Genomic DNA, 23,471 nt, shown 5'->3' with positions numbered 1-23,471 from the left:
CGGTGGGGACGCGGAGACTGCGCGCACAAGGAGGACGCGGGCGTGCGCTGCTTGGGTGAGTGGGGGCGGGGGGGCTGGGAAGAGGGGCGCTGGTGGAGTCCTGTGGTGGTCTCCATCCCCTTTCCCCTCAAGCGGATCCCCAGCACCCAGCCCTGAGGCTGCCCAAGGCGTGGTCCCTTGTGGGTGCTCCTGGCCAGGCTGCCGGGGACCAGTCCTGTCCGCTCAGGCTGCCTGGGCTGGGCTGCCGCTGCGGCGGTCTGGGTGAGGGTCTGTGCGGTTCAGGGCCGCAGCTGCCTCCCCATCCCGGTCCTCACCTGCCACCGTTTACTGCAGGTTCCCCGAAGACCACTGTGCTGCCCCTGCCGCCACTGGGTAGGTGGCTTTCTCATGCTCACCCCCCTCCTGTATGTCTGACCCCGCAGGGACCTGCACTGGGGCTCAGGGCTGACCATCACGACCAGGACACCCCCCCTCCCTCCCTGTGCCCACCTGAGTGAATATATGGGGATCTGGGGATGTCGAGGACAGAGACCCCAGGCCCCACACAGCCACTTCTCTGGGGTCTTTGCCTTGGTGGCTGCGGGGGGCTTGGCCCTCAAAAGCTGTGGCCCCTTGGACCCTAGGTCTGTGTTTGAGGCAAAGCTGAGGGCAGAGGGCAGTCAGGATGCTAAGCGCATTCCACAGGCCTCACCCCCTCCCAGATCATCCTCTGATGCTCCTATCTGGGCCCACATACCTGCATTTTCCCACCTGTGCCTTCTGCCTCAGCCCTGCACTCATGCCTCCCCACCTGGGCCCTCCCAACTGTACCCGCCCTCTGGGCCTACACAGCTGGATTTGTCTACCTGTGTCCTCCCACGTGGGCCTTCCTCGCTCGTACCCACTATCTGGGCCTGCAGGCCTCCTGGATTCTTCCACTTGGGCCCTCCTCCTGGGCCTCTCGTGTGGTGGCCTCAACCTGTCTCTCCACGGGAGGAGCGCCTGTTCAGGCAGCACAAAGGCCCACCTCTCCTGGGGTGGCCCCCATCCCTGTGAGGCTGAGGCCCTCCAGGGCCAGGGTCACAATGGCCCAGGCAGCCCAGGTGCACAGCACGCCCCGCCTCTCACTGTGCCCCACAGCCCCTCCCTTGGCCCCTCCACCTGCCCACAAGGCCTGGGCCCTGCCTGAGATCACCTGCCTGGTCCTTGGCTCCCTCCTGGGCATCATCTCCCTGTTCCTGGGCAGGCAGTGGTGCCGCCGCAGAGCAGCCTGCAGGGGTAGGTGGGCGTGCCCAGGTGTGGTGAGCAGGGGCCTGGGGTGGGGAGGCTGGGGGGCATGCTCTGTGGGGCCTCTGTCATTGCAGACCCTTTCTGTCCTGGTCACTGCCCTGCATGCCAAGTGGCCTTCTCCATGGTGACTGCTCAGTGACTCTCCGTGGACCCACGAGCTGTTGGGGCCTCAGGGACCCTGAATCTGAGTCTTGCTTTGCCCCCGCGATGTGCTGGATCAAAGAAATCCACACTCCCAGGGCTGCCTGGAGTGAGAATGGGCTTCAGGATTCTGCTGACCCCTTATGACTTATGTCCAATGGGGGGCTTTCCTGGGTGTGTTCAGAGGCTGAGACCACCGGTCCCACCCTAGGACCGCATTCCTGGGTGCCCTGAGTAGAAAGTGGCCTCTGGCTGGGGGTCTTTGCTGTCTGTGGGGGCTGCTGACAGAGGAGCCAGGGGTGCTCCTGGTGTGCATGAGAGACGGCAGGGGCCAGGCAGGGTGGGCTTGGACTGCAGGACATTTCTTGGACATTTCTTCTAGAACATTCTGGTGGGGCCTTTGCAGGTTGGGACATGTCAGGCCATCTGTCCTCAGAGGGTGTCTATGAGGACATCGGAGCCTTCCCCATGGGGGAGAAAGACGAGGGACCTGCAGGATCCGGGGACCTGGGCCTGGAGGAGGACTATGACGATGTGGGAGAGCCTGAGGACGGCGCTGGGGAGGAGGCGGAGGAGGCCAGGGTGCTGCTGAGCCCCGCAGGTGTGCAGCTCTGTGCCCTGGCATCCATGGTGCTCTTCCTGCTGTACTGCTCCTATGCAGAGGGCTCCGCTCTGGCCAGCGCCTGCATTTAAAGAACCTGAGAGCTGCTTCTCATGTGTCCGTGACTTTCTCTCCTGTCTCGGGCCTGGGGCATTAGGACTTCTGGCTGTCCTTTTGAAACTGCATCTCCCCGTGGGTAGATGTGGACTTAGGGAGATCATAGGTCTATATTTGGGTTGCTTTTGCAGCTGAGCAGTGTCCTTCCAGCACCTTGTCCCAGTCTGCTGCAGGAGGGGCCCTGGGCAGCCCAGGTCACTGTGAGAAGCTATATCACTGTCTCCTGACCCACTGTGTCCCCTTATTGTCCCTTTGAGGCTTTGCTTCCCAGCAAGAAACCGGGAGATGAGAACTCCTGGGCTTTGAGAAATCGCTCAGCACCCCAATGGACCCTGTGTCTGTCTCCCTAAACACAGGTGGGGCTCCTTTCAGCCTGGGTCCCGAAGCTGAGGCTGGGATGGAAGACCATGGTGGCCTCTGCCCTAGGATGTGAGGACCTGGAGCTGACAGTGGGGATGTCAGTGTGAGGGGAGAGTGGGATAAACCAGGGAAGGCTGGGGTCTTCCTTGTCCTCGCTCTCAAAACAGATGTTATTAAACTCTCTTTGAACTCACTTATCCATCATTAATTCAATCCAGAAACATTCGACAGACACCATCATGGTCCAGGTTCTGTTCTGGGCCCAGCTGTCTGCCTCACCTGGCCCTTTGTCTTCTCGTCTGAGGGCGACTGTGTGTGTTTCCAGTCCACATTGTTTTCACTGTTTTACTGAGTTGGGATGTGGGCTACTCCTCCTGGAACTCAGGCAGGAGGGTCAGGGGTCTCCCAATCTGGCAAACTCTTGGATCATTTCTTGCCTCTGCTGCCACCTGACTTCCAAGGTTAGGGGCCCAACCTTCAGTGTGGCTCCCTGATGAACCACCCCTGGGTTCCTGCCTTTCATCTGCACACACAGTGCCGAGGGGGATGGCGAGGGCTCCGCTGGGCGCTTGAGGTCAGAATCTCCATTGCTTACAGCTGCATTGCTCTGATGGGCCCTGAAGCCTTCCCTGACCATCCTCATTGCTGACCACACCCTCCTAGGACCTAACCCACCCACAATTCCACCCACCCAGGATTCCACCGCGCAGGACCCATCAGGCATGTTGAGATCTTTTCTGACTTCTTCATCTCAGGTTCCAGCATACTGGTAACACCCAGGTCTAAACATCCGGTGAGTCGTCACCGGTGGGGTCTTTCGGCCGTGCGGGCCTGTCTGGCCTCTGTGTTTGCCCTGGCGTGTGGGCAGCGTGCTGTTGGCCTCAATGACACTGGCTCCATAAGCAATGAGGACCCCAGCTGCACCCTTGGGGTCCCTCTGCACGCTGCCTGCCATCCCCCAAACCCCTCCTCTGTCCCAACTTCCTGGGATTGTGAGGGGGCCCCTGCTTGGGTCCAAGGACCCCCTTGGGTGGAGAAGATAAACCAGAAGCCCCTTCCTCAGACAGGAAGCCCAATGAGGGTGCTGAGGGGACGTCCAGAGAGTGTGGACAGGGCCTCTGGGCAGGAGTGCGGTGCTGAGGATGTGTGGCCAGCTTCTTGGGGTGCAGCTGGAGTAGCTCCTGATAGAGCTGGGGGCAGAGGGCTTACCTCACGTCTGAGCACACCTTGCCCTCTGAGAACCGGCAGGGCCTGCTCTCAGGCAACAACCCCTCATCGAGGGTTGGCCAACCAGGCTTGACTCTGTGCGAGGCGTGTCCTTAGGGCAAGGTGGGGGTAGGGGATGTGGGTGGTCCCTAGGGTGGGTGAGGGCAGGGAGGCATGAGGTGTGTGGAGGGGCTGTGGGGGAGAGAGCAGCGAGGTGGCAGGAAATGGGATGAGGTGTGAGCATGAGACACAGACCTGGAGGACACTTGGGGAGCAGAGTGAAGCTGTCAGTGCCACGGGGAGGACCCTGGTGTCACCACCCGCTCCAGCCTTGCCGTGTGTGCCAGCCTCGCCCGCTCCAGCCTTGCCGTGTGTGCTGGCCTCGCCCGCTCCAGCCTTGCCGTGTGTGCTGGCCTCGCCCCTCCCATTTCTTCCCCTTGGTCTCCCAGCAGCAGTGTTTTTATGAGTTTTTTTTTTACAGCGATTGGCACAGACACAGGGACCTAGAGCTGCAAACCCTCCCCCAAGGCCTCCCCAGGGCTTTCACCTTCCTGACTCCGTGTGCAAGGCACTAAAGAGGCCCTTTGCAAGTCAGAGTGCGGGGAAGCACCTGAGGCAGCGGCAGGTCCCAGGCGCGGGGCTCCAGCACACACAGCCTGGCAGAGGGGCCTGTGACCTTCTCTGGAAATCTGGTTCCGTCTCACTGCCCTGGTCTCCACATAGAGGTCTAGAAACCTGAGTCACCCTGACCTGAACTGGTTCGCTGGCAAATCTACTGGAAATTAACCTTTATTGATATTATGCTGCTTATAAAATGATAACGTGCTTAATTATTGTACATTTTAAAACAGGCCAGACGGGGTGTGGCTGATGCCTGTAATCCCAGCACTTTAAGAGGCCAGGGCAGGCGGGTCACTTGAGTCCAAAAGTTTGAGACCAGCCTGGGCAACGTGGTGAAACCCCATCTCTAAAAGCATGCAGCTGGCATATAGACTTGCCCAAACGCAAGTGTTTATCCAGCCGTGCGTAAACACTGCCCCTTTCCGGCCTTGTCTCAGATGCCGCATCATTGATTTAATCCTCTTTTGGATTTGGTGGCTTCCCAAGGACACAGCCTCACAGGGAGGCCATGCATCCCTTACGAATTCGGGTCGCAGGGCACACACGTTTTTCAGAATTTTGCTCCCATTGCTAGGTCTGTGTGTTCACAGCGCATGAGCTTGGCACGACCCTAGGTCTTCAGCCGCACCTTTTGTGAGAGGCAGAGAAGGTCCATCCCTCCCCTGCCAGGCCCTTGTGTCAGCACCTGTGGCCACCAGGGCCTTGCTGAGAATGGGCCCTCACTGGTGCAGCTCACACCTGGGGCTGCATTGGGCACCAGCTGCAGGAAGCCCAGCCTGGCCTCACCACACGCTGCTGGCACCGTCTGGGCTGAGGCACGGGTGACAGATGACAGCTCTGATATGGGGGGAGGAGGCGAGGGCGTGCACGGGTTCCTTCTCAGAAAGGTGTCACACTGAGTCGGCGTCCACCTTCCATCCGGGGGCAGAACACACATCCCTGCCACGAGAGCATCAGCCTGGGGCACGGCAGCAGCAGAGTGGCCAGGCATGGCCTTGTTCCCTCTGGCACTGTGGCCCCTGCTCCTGGCCTGCTGGACCCGCCCTCCCGGTGAGTGTGTGCCGCTGCCTGCAGGGCGCTGGGGGTCAGAGCCCCGGTGTGCAGGACATTCCATGGGGGAGGGGGCCACGACACCACAGTGGTCCCGTCTGCTCCTTGCTGTGAATCCTGGGAGTCTCAGCTGGCGACCACAGAGGGCTGGGGTGTCCGCTGCGGGGCTCGTGAGTGGGCAGAGTGATCACAGTCTTGTTTTCTGTGGGCCTTCCAAATGCATGTGAAAGGCCCACAGAAAACAATTTCCTCAGAAAATGGTCCTTAGGCCGTTTTTGTTAACATTTTGTTCATTTTTGTTGATATTTAAGTTTGTTCATGTCATTGGTGACATCCAAATAATGCGCGAGAAAACTTGGGAAAATCAAGAGTAAGGTGCAAACTGGGCTGGAAGGTGAAAGTTAGATTTCTAACTTCGGATGTTCTGGGCATAAAGTACTCAAGGGTACCTTTGCCATGACGCCTTTCCTATGTTCTTGTCCCCGAAGCTCCCGCTGCAGAGTCCCTGGCCCTGGTGAGGGGTGGAAACCGCTGCGAGGGCCTCCTGCAGGTGCAGTCCCTAGGGCAGCAGGGCCTGGTGTGTGGGGACCACTGGGGCCTGGGGGAGGCATCTGTGATTTGCAGGCAGCTGGGCTGCGGTCGTGCCCTCTATGTCCCCACGTATGTGGTGTGGCCCCAGGAGGCTCAGCAGTCCTTGCTGCAGGGCGTGCAGTGCCAGGGTGTGGAGGCCTCGCTCTGGGACTGCTCCCTGGGGAAGTGGGGGTCACTGAACGGCTGTAAGTGTGAGTGCATCGGTGCAGTCCACTGCTCAGGTAGGACGGGTGCCCCGGGAGCCACTTCTGCCAGTCTGTGGCCCTGTCCCCACCCACGACCTTCACTTTGGGGAGGAGGGGTGTCACTTTGGGGAGGAGGGGTGTTGCCTGAGTCCCCCTGGGGAGAAGACAAGACCCTTCTTCCTGGGGTGCCTGTGACTCCAGTGCTGTGACCCTCAGACCCTCATGGCACTGTATGACCCCACGTGTGTCCCCTCCAAAGGCCCAGACAGCACAGCACAATTGAGGGACATCACACACCGAGGCCAGCCCTGGCCGGGACTCCAGCCCGAGTTCAGTCCTTTTGGGTTCAACTGACTCGTGGCAACCATCAAACACTGGGGGCCAGTGGTGACCACAGGACCTTGTGGGGTGAAGGGTCCCTCTTTTCCTCCCCTGAGTGGCTGGCATGAGTGGAGGCACCGGCCTGGGGGCTCAGGCAGGTGCAGAGGCTGGTGCTGAGTGAGGTGCTCCCTCCTGGCCCTCATCTCGGCTTTCTGCTCCTGTGCTCTCCCTTGTCAGGGCCCACTCAGGAGGCTCTGAGCTCCTGGATCTGCCCCAGATTTCAGCAGCCCTGTCCTGCTCAGGCTCTGGCTGGGACCCTGCCCTTTCCCCCCTGCTGGATTGTTGGTGGGAAGCAGAGGCCCAAAGTGGCGTGTGTGAGGAGAGAGAGGAGGGACGTTGACACAGGCAAGGAGAGGCCACTGGCACCAGAGGGCCTTGGCCTGCAAACTCCAAGGCATGAGCTCCAGAACCAGAGACAGCTGGCCCTGTGTGGAGACCACTGTGGGGGTATGACCAGGGGCCTGGGATACTGGGCTGCAGGGCCCCTCAGAGAGGAGCAGATGGGCCGATCTCCTATGTGCTGTCCTCCCCACTTGATGGGCCCTCCTTGTGGGCAAGGCCCAGAAGCCAGAGGGCATGGAGCTTGTCCTGCCATCTACGCAGGTGGCCTCTTGGGCACAGGGTGGTGGGGAGAGGGGACCTAAAGTGGGCAGGTACAGTCTCTGGCTGCCCCCTCTGGGGTCCTGGGCCCAAAAGAAAGACCTCTGCTGCAGACTCCCACACACCTCATCCTCCATCAAAGGCCACTGCCTCAGTCCACACATTAGGGGTGGGAGGACCACGCCCCAGCAGAACTGAAGTGGAACCAGAGTGGGCACCTGTGTGTGCAGGAGGAAAGCTGGCCTCCTTGGGGCTGCGTGGTGGAGGCAGCCCCTGTGCGGGGACCCCGGTGATCCGGATAACAGAAGGCCCTGTGATAAGCTGTGGCTTGCACCAGAAGGAGGCCAGTGTCTTCTGCAGAAGGCTGGGGTGCGGCCCAGCGCTCCAGGCATCCAGGCCCCACCTCACAGGGCACCCAGGCTGGCTGGGCTCGAAAGTCATTTCCTGCCAGGGAACAGAGTCCAGCATCTTCAACTGCAGGTTCAACCTGAACTTCCTAGACCACTGTGACCTCCCAACAGACTCTGAGGTGGTGTGTGCAGGTAGGGACGCCCTTTCCTGAGAATCTGAGACGGGAGGTGTCCACTCAGAGCAGTGTGCGGGGACTGAGGGGATGGCCCTGGCCTACAGGGTGTGGGGTTCTTGTCTCCGGGGCTTCAGCACCTGCCCAGCAAGGCCCCTATGCTGCTGCCCTCCTGTACCCCTGTCCTGGGGAGGGAGAGGGGCTGGTGGCCCAGGGGTCACCCGGCGAGATGGCTGACACTGATGGCGGCTCCTCCCTCAGGGCTCTGGCCAGGGTGTGGCTGGGCACTGGGCTTAAAACTGACCAGGTGGTTAAAGTGGCCTGCCAGGGTCCAGGCCCAAGCCTGGGAGTGGGCTCTATGACACAGATGTGGGGGGGATAGAGATCCTTGTTTGGGGGTGGGGACTGTTGTTGCTGTCCGAATGCTGCGGGAGCCAGGACCCCAGGGAGATTGGAGGGTGGCAGAGGCCTCGGCCTGCACACCCCAGGACCTCTCCTGCCGCTTCAGAGCCCCAGGGGCCGGGCCAGCCCGGGTGGTCCTGGGTCCTCCTGCATCGGTCCTTTCCGTGGGGCCCGAGGGCAGCGGTCAGGTCGCTTCATCCCAGAGGCCTACACCGAGCCGGTCCTGTCCTGTGCTCCAGTCCAGCGTCTGCCCCCAGGACACACCGAGGCCCGGCTGGTGGGCGGCGAGCACCCCTGCGCCGGGCGCCTGGAGGTGAGGCGGGGCCTGACCTGGGGCACCGTCTGCCACGCGGACCTGGACCTGGCCACGGCCCACGTGGTGTGCCGGGAGCTGCAGTGCGGGGCGGCGGCGTCCACGCCCGAGGGCGCCCGCTTCGGCCGGGGCTCGGGGCCGGCGTGGACGGAGGCCTTCCGCTGTGCGGGCAACGAGTCGCTGCTGTTCCACTGCCCGCGGGCGCGCGGGAGCCAGTGTGGGCCCGGCCGTGACGCGGGGCTCAGGTGCACGGGAGAAAGTAAGTCACCCGCGCGGCTCCGGGGCTGGGTCCGGGCAGGGAGGCTGGGGCTGTGGGGCGCGGGCACCGCCGCTCCCTGGACACCGAACCCTGCGCTCGCGCCCTGGGCCTGGGGCTGCTGGGACCCCGAGCTGCCTGCCTCCGTCCCTCCCTTCCTCCCTCTCGCAGGTGTTTGTTGACCTGGAGTTGATCGTCTTTGCAGGAAGGTTTATTCAGGACCCTTCTCCATGCGGACCCTACATCCCTGTCAATGTATCGTTGGCAAATATTCCCCCCGTTCTGTGGGGTGTTTTTCACTCCCGATGATGCCCCTTCAGGCACAAGCTTCTAGTTTTGAGGAAGTCCTGTTTACCTATTCATTCCCCTTTTGTTTCTTGAACTTTTAGTGTCATATCTAAGAATCCAGTCTCTAATCCAAGGTCATGAAGACGACTCCTGTGGTTTTTTTCTCAGTTGTGTAGTTTCAGCTGTTATTTGACCTTTGATTGACTTTGACTTACATTTTGAATATGGTGTAAGGAAAGGGTTCCATTCATTCCTTTGCGTGCGGCGCCCAGTTGTCCATTTGTTGAAGACACTATTCTTTCCTTATGTTTTGAACGTATGTATTTATTGTTCTAAAATGACACATAATAATTGTACAGTGTGATGTCTCAGTACATATTTACTTTTGTAATGATTAGGTGATCTTTCCTATTGAATTTTCTTCACACCATGTGAAAATCCTTTGCCCCACATGGATACACTTATTTTGGGACATTCAATCTGTTCTGTTGACTTATATGTGTATTTTCATGCCAGTGACATACTGTGTTGATTACCGTAGCTCTGTGGTAGTTTTGAAATAGGGAAATGAGTCCTGTAAGTTTTTCTTCTGCAGTATTGTTTTGGTTATTTAAGGTCCCTTGAAATTGCATCTGAATTTTAGGATCAGTTCTATCTCTGAACAAAAAATGGTTGTTGGGATTTTGATAGGGATTTCACAGAATCTGTGGATTGGTTTGGGAGTATTGCCATCTTAACAATATTAAATCTTTCAATCTATGAACACAGGATGTCTTTGCATTTGTTTAGGTTTTCACTGATTGTTTTCAAAAATGTTTTGCATTTTTCAGTGTATAAGTCTGTCTTGGGCCTCCTTGGCAAACATTATTATTATTATTTCATTCTTTTTTAAACTGGCACATTTTGAACACATATTAATTGTACACATTTATGGAGTATAGTGCAGGGTTCCAGTGCATGTATATATTGTGTAATAATCAAATCAGGGAATTCAGCATATCCATCACCTCAACATGATTGTGTCTTTGTGGTGAGGACATTCAAAATTCTCTCTTTTAGCTATTTTGAAATATACAGTACAATACAGTTAATTGTATCCGCCCGCCTGTGCTGTAGAACACCGAAGCTTCTCTCTCCTGTCTCTACCGTTTCACCAGTTGACCAGTCACCACCATACCTCCTCCTCACTACACTCCCTAACTCTGGTAGCCCCCATTCTACTGTCTACTTCTATGAGATCAACTTTTCAAGATTCCATGTGCAAGTGGGATCCTCTGGTGTTTGTCTTTCTCTGACTTATTTCACCTAACATAATGTCTGCCAGGCCATCCACGTTGCTGCAAATGACAGGATTCCATTCTGTTTTTAAGACTGAAAAAGATTTCATTTTGTGTAATATATAGACCACATTTTCTCTATTTACCCATTGATGAACATGGGTTAAGTCCATAGTTTGGCTGTTGTGATTAGTGTTGCCATAAACATGGGGGTACAGATATCTCTTCAACTTACTGATTTTCTCTCATGTTGTCGATTGTTTCCTTTGCTGTGTGGAAGGTTGTTAGTTTTCTGTAAACCCATTTGTCTATTTTTGCTTTTGTTGCCTGTGCTTTTCAGGTATTATCTGAAAAATCCTTGCTAGACCAATGTCCTGAGCACTTTCCCTGTTCTCTTCTAGTTGTCTCTATCGTTGTGGGTCTTTCATTTAAGTCTAATAAAGCTTGAGTTGATTTTTGTGTATAGTTAGAGGTAGGGGTCTAGTTTCATTCTGCATGTGGATATCCAGTGTTCTCAGCACCATTTGTTGATGAGACTATCCTTTTCCCAATGTGTATTCTTGGCACCTTCATTAAAAATCAGGTGACTGTAAGTGCATGGATTTATTTATCTTCTCTCTTTGTTTCACTGGCCTATGTGTCTATTTTCATACCAAGTACCATGTTGTTTTGGTTACTATAGTTTTGTAGTATACTTTGGAATCCAGTAATGTGATGCCTTCAGCTTTGGTCTTTGCTCAGGATTGCTTTGAGTATTCTTGGGGTCTTCTTTTATTATTATTCATAGTTAGAATATAGAAATGCAACTATTTTTTATGCCCTCTTTTTTCCTGAAATTTCTTATGGCTTTAAATAGTTTTTTGGTGGATTCTGTAGGATTTTCTATATGTAAGATCATGTACCTGTGAATACAGATAGTTTTTCCTCTTCCTTTCCAATACAGATGCTTTTTATTTCTTTTTTCTTGCCTAATTTCTCTGGCTAGAACTTGCAGTAGAATGTTGAGTAGAAATGGTGAAAAAATGTATATTTGTCTTGTTTCTTATCTCAAGAGATAAGCTTTCAGTTTTTCTTCATTGAGTATGATGCTAATTGTGGGTTTTTAATAAATGTTCTTCAGTACATTGAGGAAGTTCCCTTCTGTTCTGGTTTGTTGAATGTTTTATCATGACAGTCTGTTGTATTTTGTCAAATGCTTGTTCTGCATCAATTGAAATGATCATGTTTTATTTTATTTATTTATTTTTTCCTTCATTCTACTAGTGAAGTGAAGATACCTGGTGCTTGGCTTTTCTTTATTCAGTGGTTTTTGTTTACTGATTTATTTCCTTTACTTTTATAGCTCTGTTCAGGTTTTCTGTTCATTATTGGGTCAGTTTTGATAATTTGTGTATTTCTAGAAATCTGTTCATTTCATCTAAATTATCTAACTGGGGGGTGAATACTATGAAATTAGTCAAGGTGTTATTTTACACTTCTCTTTTATTTCTGTAGATTCCATACCAAGTACCCCCCACATTCATTTCTGATTTTGGTAATTTGAGTGTGCTCTCTCTTTTTTTTTTTTTTTTGAGGTGGAGTCTCACTCTGTCACCCAGGCTGGAGTGCAGTGGCGCGATCTCAGCTCACTGCAAGCTCTGCCTCCCAGGTTCACACCATTCTGCTGCCTAAGCCTCCCGAGTCATTGGGAGTATAGGCGCCCGCCACCACGCCTGGCTAATTTTTTTTTTTTTTGTATTTGTAGTAGAGACTCAGTTTCACCATGTTAGCCAGGTTGGTCTCAATCTCCTGACCTCGTGATCCACCTGCCTTGACCTCCCACAGTGCTGGGATTCCAGGCGTGAACCACAACGCCCAGCTGGGTGTTCTCTTTTTCTATTGGTCAGTCTAGCTAAATATTGTCACTTTTGTTGATCTCTTCACAGACTTAGCTTTTATTTTTGTTATTCTCTCTATTGTTTTTCATTCTATATTTCATTTAGTATCTCCTTCCTTCTGCTAGCTTCAGGTTTAGTTTATTCTTCCTTTTCTAGTTTTTAAGGTGTAAATGCCATTATTGATTTGAGATATTTATTTGCTCCTAATATAGATGTTTGTTACTATAAAATTTTCTCTAAGCATTGCTTTCATTTCAATCCATACATTTTGTTATGTTGTGTTTTCACTTTCATTCATCCAAAAGTATTTTCTAATTTTCCTTGTGATTTCTTCCTTGACTTATTGGTTGCTTATGAGTGTGTTCTATTTGTTAATTTCCCAGTTTCCCCTTTTAAATTTATTCCTAACTGCATTCCTTTATGGTCAGAGAAGATGCTTTTTATGATTTCAGTTCTTTAAAATTTATTTGGACTTGATTTATGCCTCAACATAGTGTCTACCCTGATGAACATTTCATGGACATGAGAGAAAAATGTGTATTTTGCTGATTTGAGCACAGTGTTTCACATATGTCTGTGAGGTTTAACTGGTTTATAGTGTTCTTCCAGTGATTTCTTTCCTTATTAGCTGTATTCATAGATGGTCTATCCATTATTAAAAGTGAGATATTTTTGGTTCTAGTTATTATTTATAGTCATCTATTTCTGCCTTTAATTTGGTCAATTTTTTTCTTTATTACTTTTGGCTCTGTTATTAGCTGCACATATGCTTATATTTGTTGTATATTCTTTTGATGGACTGACCCTTTAATAAATATATAATCCTCTTCTTATCTCTCCTCACAATTTTTAACTTAAAGTCTGTCTTAGTCCATCTAGGCTGCTATAGAAAACACTGTAGACTGGGTAATTTGTAAATGACAGAAATGTATGTCTCAGAGTTCTGGAGGCTGAGAAATCCAGGGTCAGGGAACCAGCAGATTCAGTGTCTGGAGGGACCTGTTCCTCATAGATGGGGCCTTCTTTGTGTCCTCATGTAATAGAGGAGCAAAAGAGGAAAAGGGAGGAAATTGCTCCCTTGAGCCTTTCATAAGGGCTAATGTCCTTCATGAGGATGGAGCCCTCATGGTTTAACCACCTCCAAAAGGCTTCACCTCTTAATACTGTTGCTTTTTGGATTCTGTCTCAGCATGAATTTTGGAGGAACATGAACATTCAAACTGTGACTAGGTCTATTTTGTCTGATATTTGTATAGCCACTTCACCTCTCTTTTGGTGACTATGTGCATGTATATATTTTCTAAGCTTTCACTTTTAACCTAATGGTCTTTTGATCTGAAGTGACTTTATAAAGAGAGCACATTTTAAAACAATTTTTTAAAAACAATCCATTTTGTCCCTTCCTGCCTTTTATTTAGATGGTTTAATCCCTTTACATTTAAAGTAATTACCAATAAGGAGTATTCACTTCTGCTGTTTTTCTATTTGTTTCATACATGTCTTATTTTTTTGTTCCTCAATTCCTCCATTACTGCCTTCTTTTGCATTTAATTGACATTTATAGTGTACCATTTTCATTCCCTTCCCATTCTGTTTTTTTATTTTTTGGTGTATTTCTTAGTTTTCTCTCTAGTGGTTCCCCTGGAGATAAGAAATATTTTAAATTTACAAACCTCTGGTTTGCACTAAAACCAACTTAGTTTCAATTGTATACAAAATCTCTGCTCTTATATTGTTATTGTCACTAATTCATCTTTACACATTGTTTGTCCATTAACATAAATGTATAATTTTGTTTCATACCTATTTTTTAAAGCATGTATGAGCAAACAAAGGTATAACAAACCCTGAATACAATACTGTTGGCCTTTATATTTTCCTATGTAATTATCCTGATCAGTGTTATTAGATTAATCATCAGGCTTTGATTTACTGTTTAGTGCCTTTATTTCAGCCTGAATTAAACCCTTTAGCATTCTTTGTAGGACAAGTCTACTAGCAATGAATTTCCTCAGCTTCTGTTTAAAGTTCTCCTTCATTTTTAAGGATAGTTTTGCTAGATACAGAATTTTGGAGTGACCAGGGTTTTCTTTTCAGCACTTTAAATATACTACTCCACTGCTTTCTGGCTTCCATGGTTTCTGCTGAGAAATCAACTGTTGGTCTTATTGAGGATCCCTTGTACATGACAAGTCGCTTTTCTCTTGCTACTTTCAAGATTCTTCTCTTTATATTTGTCTTTTGAGAGTTTGATTTTAATGTGTCTCAGTGCAGGTATTTTTAAGTATAACCTGCTTGAAGTTCATTGAGCTTCTTGGTTGCAGACTTATATCTTTCATCAAACTTGGAATTTTTACCATTATTTCTTCAAATATTTTTTCTTTCACTTTCTCCTCTCTCTCTTAAAAAAAATTTTTTTTTTTTTGTTATTCTGTGGAAGAGCCAGTGTTCTCTCTTTCTGTGACTCTGATTATGCATCTCTTAGTATCCTTAATGGTGTCCCACAGGTCTTTTGGGATCTATTGATTTTTCTTTATTCTTTTTTCTTTCTGCTCCTCAGACTAGATAATCTGAATTGACTTATATTCAAGTTCATAGATTCTATCTTTGCTTGCTCAAGGGAGCTGCTGTTGAACCTTTTAGTGAATTTTTCATTTGTTATTGAACTTTTTAAGCTACAGAAAAATCTACTCAATTCCTTTTTATAATTTATATATTTTTATCAATATTCCTTATTTGGTAAGATATCATTATCCTGGCTTCCTATAGCTTTTTGAGCATATTTAAGGCAGTGTATTTAAAGTATTTGTCTAGTAAGTCTAATGACTTAGCATCCTCAAGGACAATTTGTATTTCCCTTTTCCCCCTATAAATGTGTCATAATTTATGGTTATTTTGCATGTCTCATCTTTTTTATTGGAAACTGGACATTTTGAATTATTATACTGTGGCAACTCTAGAAATCGCATTTTTCTCTATCACCAGGGTTGGTTGTTGCTGATTTTTTTTTTTTCTTTGAGATGGAGTCTTGCTGTTTCATCTAGGCTGAAGTGTAGTAGCATGATCTTGGCTCTCTGCAACCTCTGCCCGCTGTGTTCAAGCAGTTCTCCTGCCTCTGCCTCCCGAGTAGCTGGAATTACAGGCACCCACCACTAATTTTTATATTAGTAATTAGTAATAATTTTGTGCCTGGCTAATTTTTGTATTTTTAGTAGAGACAGGGTTTCACCATCTTGGCCAGACTGGTATTGAACTCCTGACCTCATGATCCACCCGTCTTGGCCTCCCAAAGGGCTGGGATGACAGGCATGAACTACCGTGCCCTGTTTAATGACTTTTCTAAAGTCCTTTTTTAAAGACTCTTTGTTGCATGTGACCACTAGGGTCTCTTTTTTGTTGGTTAGTGGGGTTAGTGATTAGACATGTTTCCTTAAATGCTCATAGTAAAAAACAGACAAACAAGTACTCCCGACTCTTCCAGTCTTTGCATGTTAGCTCTTTGTTGGGGCACACCGTCAATACTAAGGCATTATTCTTCACTCATTCCTTATGCAGAACCAAATTTGCCACTTCTTTCTTCCTTAAGTGTTTTCAAGTTGTTCCCAGATACTAGAATTTCAAAAAAGTTGGTTATGAGTTTTACCACCTAGTCATTACATTAGAGGGAGATGGAGCTTTGGGGTTCCTTACTCTGCCACGTATACTGTTGTTGCTACTTACCCTCAGGCATTTCCTCTGAAGTGCAGGGTGTGGGGTATGTTTAACTAGGCTCACACCAAGAACCAGGTGTAGCAGCACGTGTGGGGCCTGGGGAGTGGGGCCAGGAGTGCTGTCCCCTTTCCCAGAGCTTTGGCTGGCAATGAGAAGCAGGATCTGAGAGGGTGTGTGGAGCTCTGTCTTGGTGCTCACTTCCTGCTTATTGGAGACAGCATTCGGCAGCTTCACCTTTATTAGCGTTCCCCTGTGCTGGATGCATTCCAGAGCACTGACAAAGTATATTTCCATAGTTTTCCCAACTTAATCACTGCCTAAGTGAACGGATGATGCCCTTCACTTTTTGATTTCTCAGGCAATATCGGTGACGTCACTCGCCAAAGCTGTTTTCATGCCCTCAGTCTGTTCCCCCAAGTACTGGACTGTGTAACCAGGCTCAGGCTCACATGAAGGAAGGTGCAGACAGTGTCTGCCATGTGCGAGCCACACTGACTCCTCCTCTCCCCCAGAGTTCAGGCTGGTCAATGGCAGCAGCAGCTGTGAGGGCCGCGTGGAGCTCCAGGTGCAGGGGTCCTGGGCGCCCCTCTGTGCCACCCACTGGGACATAGCAGATGCCACCGTCCTCTGCCACCAGCTCAACTGTGGCAGTGCGGTGGCCGCACCTAGAGGAGGCCATTTTGGGGACGGGGATGCTGCCATCTGGCCTGACGCATTTCACTGTGGGGGGACAGAACCCTACTTGTGGAATTGCCCAGTAAGCACCCTGGGCGTCCCGGCCTGTGCCCCAGGAAACTCAGCCTCTGCAGTCTGCTCAGGTGGGTGCAACCAGGGCTGTGGAGGAGGAGGGTAAGTGAGAGGCATGGACAGAGGGGGCGGAGAGGGAGGGGCCCTGCTGTGGGGTGGTTCTGGGCCCCTCCCGCTGACACCCTGGGTCCCCTGTGCGTCCCCATCCCCAGGTCTGCCCCACGCCCTGCGGCTGAGGGAAGGACAGAGCCGCTGTGATGGCCGCGTGGAGGTCTCTCTGGAGGGCGTGTGGGGCCGCGTCCTGGACGATGCTTGGGACCTGCGCGGCGCGGACGTGGTGTGCCGACAGCTGGGGTGCGGAGCGGCCGAACAAGCCTATGACGCACCTGCCCCCAGCCGCGGGTCCGTCCAGGTGTCGCTGAGCCGCGCGCGCTGTCTGGGCACCGAGACCCGCCTGACTCAGTGCAACGTGTCCGCGACCCTGCAGGAGCCCGCGGGAACCTCGCGGGACGCCGGCGTGGTGTGCTCTGGTGAGGGCAGAACCGCATCCCCCGTGGCCCGTCGCCGCGGGGTCCTGGGCGTCCTGACTCTGTCTCTCCACAGGGAGCCTCGGGGTGCGGCTGGCCGCGGGGCCAGGGCGCTGTGCGGGGCGCGTGGAGGTGCTGCACGGGGGCGCGTGGGGCACCGTGTGTGACGACGCCTGGGACCTGCAGGACGCGCACGTGGTCTGCAGGCAGCTGGGCTGTGGCCGCGCCCTGAGCGCCCTGGGGGCCGCACACTTCGGAGCCGGGGCAGGGCGCATCTGGCTGGACGAGCTGGGCTGCCAGGGCCACGAGTCTGCGCTGTGGCAGTGCCCGTCGGCGGGCTGGGGCCAGCACGACTGCAGGCACAAGGAGGACGCCGGCGTCTTCTGCTCAGGTGAGCCGCGGTTGGGTATCAAATGATCATGCTGTTTTATTACATAGAATCGTGCGTACTTGCTTTGCAGAATTACATTAAAATCTCAGGAGCTGTTGTCTTCCTTGAATGCAGAACTTCCACAATGTATTGGGTGAGGTTCCTCTTAGTATAGTAAATGGCACCGGGCAAAGCACTTTGGTTTCCTGCACCTGGAGCTCGTCAGCTTCCTGGAGCAGCCCCGTCTGGGCTCATTTTCCACCATCACCAGCTCAAGTGAGCTTGAAGTTTCCATCCGGAATTCACGTGTATATATATATTTATTTTGAGATGGTCTCACTGTGTTGCCCAGGCTGGAGTGCAGTGGTCCAATCACATGTCACTGCAGTCTTGACCTCCTGTAGTCCAGTGATCCCTCAACCTCAGCCTCCCAAGCTGCTAGGACTACAGAAGTGAGCACTGCCACTGGCTTCAGATTCTTAATTTTGATCCATATTTTGGGGTACTGGAGAACTTTTTGCAGACTTTATATATATATATGTATATATATATTTATATTTATCTATTTATTTATTTTTACAAAGTCTTGCTCAGGCTAGAGTGCAATTATGCAGTTTTGACTCAGTGCAACCTCTGCTTTCTGGGCTCAAACGATCCTCCTGCCTCAGCCTCCAAAGTAGCTGGGACTACAGGCATGTGCCACCATGTCTGGCTAATGTTTATTTTTGTAGAGATGGAGTTTCACCATGTTGTCCAGGCTGGTCTCAAACTCTTAGACTCAAGCAATCTGTAGGGTCCAGCCCCACAGGGTCGGTGGGTTTTTCTTCCCATGTACAGAGATAAGATATTGTAGAAACAAAGATACAAGACAAAGAGATAAAAGAAAGGACAGCTGGGCCCAGGGGACCACTACCACCAAGACGCGGAGACCAGTAGTGGCCCCGAATGCCTGGCTGCGCTGTTATTTATTGGATACAAGGCAAAAGGGGCAGGGTAAAGAGTGTGAGCCATCTCCAAGGATTGACAAGGTCATGTGCACCGGACAGGGGGCCCTTCCCTTTTAGGTAGCTGAGGCAGAGAGAGAGGACAGCGTACGTCATTGTTTCTTCTATGCTCTTTTCAGAAATATCAAAGACTTTAATACTTTCACTAATTTTACTACTGCTATCTAAAAGCCAGAGCCAGGTGTACAGGATGGGACATGAAGGCAGACCAGGAGCGTGACCGCTGAAGCACAGCATCACAGGGCGATCGTTAGGCCTCCCGATAACTGTGGGTGGGCCTGGCTGATGTCTCTCAACTGCCCCACGACTCCCTTTCCTTGTCAGCTAAGTAGTGGGTGTTTTTCCTTGGCACCGACGTACCGCTAGACCCCAGTCCACTTGGCAACGGGCGTCTTCCCAGAGGCTGGCGTTACCGCTAGACCAAGGAGCCCTCTGGTGGCCCTGCCCGGGCATAACAGAAGGCTCACGTTTGTCTTCTGGTCACTTCTCACTATGTCCCCTCAGCTCCTATCTCTGTATGGCCTGGTTTTTCCTGGGTTATGATTGTAGAGCGAGGATTATTATAATATTGGAATAAAGAGTAACTGCTACCAACTAATGATTAATGATATTCATACATAATTATATCTATGATCTGGATCTAGTATAACACTTGTTATTTTATATATTTTATTACACTGGCACAGCTCGTGCCCTCGGTCTGTTGCCTCAGTGCCTCGGTGGCTTGCCGCCCACAGCAATCCACCTGCTTCAGCCTCCCAAAGTGTTGGGATTACAGGTGTGAGCCACCGTACCTGGCCATTTTGCAGACTATTTTTGAGGTGGTGGATGAGATTTATTATTATTATTATTATTCACGCATACCCGAGAGTCTTTGTGGTCTCATCTTGTCCAGGTGTGGTCATTCTTGGGTGATGGAATTTTGTCATTTTGGGGGATGGGTTCTCCAGAGAAGCCTGTGAGTGAGCGGGTCATGGGCTCCCCACCTGACCTGCAGTCTTTCCAGGCAATCCCGGGGGAGACGCTGGATGCCGGCAGAGACTCTGGCAGCTCATCCAAGTGTGGGCTCTTCTCATTGATTTTGGTTCATATTGTACTTTAGAAACGTTTTCTTCAGCGGTATCTTGGATTATTACATTTATTTCAGTGATTGCGTTCTTTGTATGCAATGCTGGAGTCTCGTGAGTTTGGGTCTTCTCTATGTTTCTGAAATTAATTTTGGCGTGGCTCCTTCCCCAGGCATTCTTGGGGCATTTCTCCAGGTGGCACACCACAATCTGCGTTTCTGTCGGTTCTGCTTTTCGGTCCTCTGGCGTATTATTTTGCCCTCCTCACCTCGTCTGTCACCTCATTTTTGTGTCTTTATTCTCAGCAGCTTGTTTTCTCCTAATGACATTATGCTCCGCTCTCATAAAAGGTCCATCTTTTTCTGGCATCTCAGTGAGAATGGCAGGTCATTTTCTAGAACATTCTGCTGGTTTCCGTGGAAAGCGGCTGATGTTAGCCCTTCCTCTGCATCTTCCATGTGGTCGTTGGTCTCTGGTTTGCAGCATTTTCCTCCGGTGGCTGCTTTATCTGTTTGTCTGTGAAGCTTCATCCTGGGGACCCCACCTGAGCTGGCATCTGCAGGCATCTGGCCATCAGACCGTCTGCTGGAGCCAGCATGTTGGGCACGGCCAGTCCAATTCCCGGGGCTGCCTCTTTTTCACCTGGGTCTCAGCTAGGGGTGCTCACGGCTCCCGCTGTCCCACTTGTGGGCAGGTGGACAAGCAGGCCACGGAGCCCTGCTCAGCTCTGGGCTGCCCCCATGGCCTGTGTCTCCTGCCTGTGCTGCTGCTTTGCCCAAGGTCCTGTCCATATGTCCAGGGTACAAACTTCAATTGTGTTGGGAAAGCAGATGGGACTTTTCATATCTGAGGGACAGGAGCCATTTTAAAGAATTAGAACAGTAATTTCTAGACATAGGTAGAGAATATCTCTTGATAGACTTTACAAAAATACTATATTGCTAATATTTTTGAGAGAAAGAAATATAAAGTATGTTACATGGTGTTAAAATCTGAGTCCAAAAAATTTGAAAGAAAAAACCATCTGTAATCGCAACAGCCGGAGATAAAGCCACCGTGAATATGTAACGTGCGTGAAATTGATGCTGAGTAACCAGCCCCACCACAGGCAGCAGGGATGCGTGTGGCTCCAGCTTCCGTGGTCACTGCCTTTGGCTGTGCTCAGCCTGGTGGTTTTCTGTCCCAGCCAGGCTCCCTCAGTGCCTTCGGTCACTTGATGGTTAGGTGGAGCCCTGCTTTTGGGCCCCGGCTGAAGGCAGGAGTGGTGGAGGCTCTGTTTCTGTCATGATCCAGCCTTGGTTCTAAAAATGATAGCAGTGTCAGCCTAGGAACAGGAACAGGCACAGAGTCTCAGACCCTATTCCTTGGCCCAAGTCCTGAGGCAGCCCGGACTCAAGGACTGGGGCACCGACTCAGTGAGAGGGTATGGAACCAGGCAGGGGATACTTGTGGACACGTTTGTATTCTATCACCATGAATTTCTTTCCAGTATTTTTTCTAAGCTTATTTTAATTAGATATGATCCTTTTGGATGCAATTTATACCCAATGTTCTCCAATTATCCTGGTACAGGTATTTTTAAAATGTTACTACAGTGCTTCATGGCATAGCTTTAAGGAATTGTCTAACATGCCATTAGGTGACCGTATTAGTCTGTTGGACTCTACACTGCTCCAAGGGTAACATTGAACATATTTGGGCACTGATCAGTCAGGACCAAAGCTATCTCTGAACATGGGGCTGAGGTACACACACCACACACACACACAGTTAAATAATTACTACAGTCAAGCCAATGAACATTCTACCATCTCGCAAAGTTACGCTTGGTTTCGTGGTAAGAGCACCTAAAATCTACTTTCCTAGCAAATTTCCAGTGTACAATCCAATATTATTAACTACATTCCTCCTGCTGTATGTTGGGTTTCTAGATTTATTCATCCTGCACAGTTGTGTACCCTTTGGCCTACTTCTCCCCATTCCCCTGCCAGCTGCCCCTGATAACCGCATTCTATTGTTTTTATGTAGTTGACTTTTTTTTTTTGCTCCCATATGTAAGTGGGATCATGCAGAATTTGTCTTTTCATTCCTGGTTTATTTCATTTAACATAATGTCCTCCAGGTTCATCCATGTTGTCACGGATCACAGAATTTCCTTCTTATTTGAAGCTGAACAGTATTCCATAGCATCTATGTACCACATTTCTGTTTTATTTTTTTAAATCGACAATCTTCGTACATCTGTATGGGGTACATAGTGGTGTTTCAATCCGTGTAATGTGTAGTGGTAAGATCAGGGTAATTAGCAAACAATCATCTCAGACATGTTTCATTTCTTCGTGTTGGGAACATTCAATATCCTCCGTCCAGCGATTTGAAACCAGATAATAGACTGTTAATTACGGTCACCCTATGGCGCTACAGAACGCTAGATTTATTCCTCTTACCCAGCTGTAATTTTGTATCTTTACAGATCTCCTCCTGTCCCTCCCTCCCCCAACCCTTCCCAACCTTTAGTATCCTCTGTTCTGCTTTTTACTTCTAGGAGATCAACTTTTTTAAAGCTTCCATTTGTGAGTGAGAACATGGGGTGTTTAACTTCTGTTCCTAGCTTGTTTCACTTAACACAGTGTCCTCCAGTTCCATCCGTATTGCTGCAAATGATGGGATTTTATTATTATTATTATTATTTGTTGTTTTTTTAAATGGCTGAGTAACTGCCGTGTTTTCTGTATCCATGTATCTGTTGTTGGACATTTACACTGATTCTACATCTTGGCTATTGTCAGTAGTGCTGCGGTGAACCTGGGCGTGCAGATGTCTCTGCTGTGCTGATTTCATTTCCTCTGGGTCTATACCCAGCAGTGGGATTGCTAGGTTGTGTTGTAGCTCTGCTTTAAATTTTCCAAAGAAGCTTCACACTGTTTCTATAACTGATCGCAGTGCTGGGACCCCCTGAGTCTAGCCCCCTCCTTCTGAGACTGCCCCTGGTGTCCAGGCAGGGCACTCCTTGGCCTGACTGTGCTTGCCTTGCAGAGTCGGTGGCTCTGAGGCTGCGAGGTGGGACCTGCTGCTGTGCTGGGTGGCTGGACGTGTTCTACAATGGAACCTGGGGCGCCGTGTGCAGCAATGCCCTGAAGGACCTCTCCTTGTCCATCATCTGCAAGCAGCTGGGGTGTGGGGAGTGGGGCTGGCTGGAGAACAGGCCCTTCCCCTCTGCCGGCACCGGGACCGCCTGGGTGGACAACATCGAGTGCCGTAGGCTGCGCAACTCCACTCTGTGGCAATGCCCTTCCCATCCGTGGCACCCGCATTCCTGTGACCTTCGAGAGCAGGTCTGGATTACCTGTGCAGGTGGGCATTAGAGGTCTCTGGGGGTGCCCGGGAAGAGGTTCATCTGTCCTGACAGGTCACTGGCAGGGGATGCCATCGAATCAGAGCTTGGGCCTGGGGGTCACTGGGATCCACAGCCTTCCTTCTGAAGCTTCTCCAGGCACCGATGCGCTCAGAGCTGCTGTTTAACCTGCAGGATTGTCAGAGGACAGGCCACAGGCTGCTGGGGAGCCCCTCAACTGCTCCTCCTCGCTCGGCTGCCCAGGTACCCCTCTGTCCTTGTCCCTGTCCTCCTTCCCATCCGGGTCCGGCCCCCGCAGTGACAGTGACGGCAGCCCCTGTTCCAGAGGAGGGCGCGCTGCGCGTGCGCGGGGGCGAGGACCGCTGCTCCGGGCGCGTGGAGCTCTGGCACGCGGGCTCCTGGGGCACCGTGTGTGACGACGGCTGGGACCTGGCGGACGCGGAGGTCGTGTGCCGCCAGCTGGGCTGTGGTCGGGCCGTCGCCGCCCTGGGGGCCGCCGCCTTTGGCCCTGGCTCCGGACCCGTGTGGCTGGACGAGGTGGGGTGCCGGGGCAGCGAGGCGTCCCTGCGGGGCTGCCCTGCGGAGCGGTGGGGACGCGGAGACTGCGCGCACAAGGAGGACGCGGGCGTGCG

The 23,471-nt window shown here is 51.1% G+C and overlaps 1 pseudogene; it reads left to right on the top strand.

The window, feature by feature from the left end:
* The first annotated feature begins 5,304 nt into the window (after positions 1 to 5,304).
* On the top strand, positions 5,305 to 23,464 carry LOC113223100 (annotated as a pseudogene).
* Positions 23,465 to 23,471: the final 7 nt, after the last annotated feature.

The sequence above is a fragment of the Piliocolobus tephrosceles genome, unplaced genomic scaffold, assembly GCF_002776525.5.
Source record: "Piliocolobus tephrosceles isolate RC106 unplaced genomic scaffold, ASM277652v3 unscaffolded_38696, whole genome shotgun sequence".
Taxonomy (NCBI): domain Eukaryota; kingdom Metazoa; phylum Chordata; class Mammalia; order Primates; family Cercopithecidae; genus Piliocolobus; species Piliocolobus tephrosceles.
The sequence above is the reverse complement of the archived record's forward strand: the minus strand, read 5'-3'. Positions and strand labels throughout refer to the sequence as shown.